The sequence below is a fragment of the Arvicanthis niloticus genome, chromosome 8 (assembly GCF_011762505.2).
Source record: "Arvicanthis niloticus isolate mArvNil1 chromosome 8, mArvNil1.pat.X, whole genome shotgun sequence".
Lineage (NCBI taxonomy): Eukaryota > Metazoa > Chordata > Mammalia > Rodentia > Muridae > Arvicanthis > Arvicanthis niloticus.
This window is the reverse complement of record NC_047665.1, coordinates 21,354,929-21,357,108: the sequence shown is the minus strand read 5'-3', so window position 1 is coordinate 21,357,108 and position 2,180 is coordinate 21,354,929. Positions and strand designations below refer to the sequence as shown.

Genomic DNA, 2,180 nt, shown 5'->3' with positions numbered 1-2,180 from the left:
ATTGTACCAACGTCATCACTGACTGATTGCACATGGATTTTCTTCTTAATTTCCTTGTACATGTATTTTCTTCCCTCAGTAAGGTGCAACTGTCTGTTCACCTTAAAAAGGAAGAAACAAAGACAGCTGAGATTGGATAAATGCCTCTTCTTTCTATACCTCATAAAGTAAAAGTTGGGGCGAGACATCAAGCGACTTCTTTGCAGGTATTTTCCTTAACTGGACTCCAAAAGCAATTCTGTTCAAGGAAAATATCTTGAGGACTTACCCACCCCCTTTACCATATGGAACTTTATGCAGTATGCTACATCTTCACAAATGTCAGAGGTGACGAAGCAGGATATCCATTTAATGTACAACAATTTCTGAGCAGTTGTCACTCTGGGGAAAGCTTGTTATAAACTTCAAGAGCATACCTGAACAGCCAGTCTACCAATCTTTAAGGGGGGGGGGGGGGGTTTCTAAAGCCTTGTTTGCATTTAAAGTGAAAGTAGACCAGTTGGCCTGGATGAGATCAGTATAAAGAAGCCAAGAGATTTCCAGTAAGTACATGGCTTGAGAGTTTGGGTGAAATCCAAGCCCCAAATGCTTTTATCAAAGCCATCTAAAGAAAGCAGGGAAAGAATGAGATTGTAACTAAGAAAGGTCGAATCTAATCAATATACCCCCATCTGGACAAATATGTTAAATGAAAGAATGGTTTGAATAGAGTTTTAAGGGGTTTAGCAGAGTAGAAATCTAGCTTTTTGGCAGTGCTAATCTATTGCTGCCTGACAGATCACCAGAGAGGAATTAGCCATGATGCCAAACGTCAACTCTTTCCCTGATTGTTGGAATCTCTCTTAATAGTATCTTGGGTCCTTTCCTTCCAATCCCATGTATATGTGTAGTCTTCCAACTGCTAATAAGACTTTGGCATCAGAACTTAGTATCTAGATTCCAGACAAATGATTAAATTGGAAGTCTTATATAAGCATTGGTCTTTTATAAACTTGAATGATAGTTTATCTCCGAGAAGCTGAACTATCACTTAGGAAAAAATCCTACAAGATGGTAATATCTAGGCTTAGTCATTTTCCAGGAATTGGAGCATCTACTTAGAACAACAGAAAGTCAAGAACTAGGTTATGGGGCGCGTCGAGCCAGAAGCAGCCGCCGGGATGGACGTGTTTCTCATGATCCGGCGCCACAAGACCACCATCTTCACGGACGCCAAGGAGTCGAGCACCGTGTTCGAACTGAAGCGCATCGTCGAGGGCATCCTCAAGCGGCCGCCAGAGGAGCAGCGACTGTACAAGGACGATCAGCTCCTTGATGATGGAAAAACTCTGGGCGAATGTGGCTTCACTAGTCAGACAGCACGGCCACAGGCCCCAGCCACAGTGGGCCTGGCCTTCCGAGCAGTTGACACCTTTGAAGCTCTGCGCATCGAGCCCTTCTCCAGCCCTCCAGAGCTTCCAGATGTGATGAAGCCACAGGATTCTGGAGGCAGTGCCAATGAACAAGCTGTGCAGTGAGGCCCAGGCCTACCCCTAGAGACCCATTCCCCCAATAAAAAAAGATTTGGCTGAAAAAAAAAAAAAAAAAAAAAAAAAAGAACTAGGTTATGAGGAAATGGATACCACCCTCATGCATTGCTATCTTAGGGACTCTTTAAGGAGACTGTTCTATGATGTCTTTGCAATTGTGCTAATTGTCAATCTCCTTAAGACAAGGAAGGTGAAAGGGATGAGGAAGGTAAAAGTTAAGGGATAGCAAGACATGGTAGGTAGAGGTGTGGTGGTTTAAATATGCTTGGCCCATGGAAGGGGCACTATTAGGAGGTGTGGCCCTGTTGGAGGAAGTGCATCACTGAGTGTGTGGGCTTTGAGTTCCTATGCTCAAGTTCCACTCAGTGCAGAAGAGGGTAGGCCTTCTTCTAGCTACCTACAGAAGACAGTCTCCTCCTGGCTGCCTTTGGATCAAGATATAGAATGCTGGGCTCCTCCAGCACAATGTCTGCCTGCAGACTGCCATGCATCCCTCATGATGAAAATGGACCTCTGAAACTGTAAGCCAGCCCCAATGAAATGTTTTCTTTTATAACAGTCGCCTTGGTCATGAAGCAATAAAACGCTAACTCTACAGATGTACATGGTAAACAGATCACACAGGTGCACGTAGTAATGTCACAATAAAAC

General features: G+C 44.0%; 1 pseudogene; it reads left to right on the top strand.

Moving 5' to 3' along the window:
- Positions 1–1,134: 1,134 nt before the first annotated feature.
- LOC117713955 (elongin-B pseudogene) lies at positions 1,135–1,541 on the top strand (annotated as a pseudogene).
- The last annotated feature ends 639 nt before the right edge of the window (positions 1,542–2,180 follow it).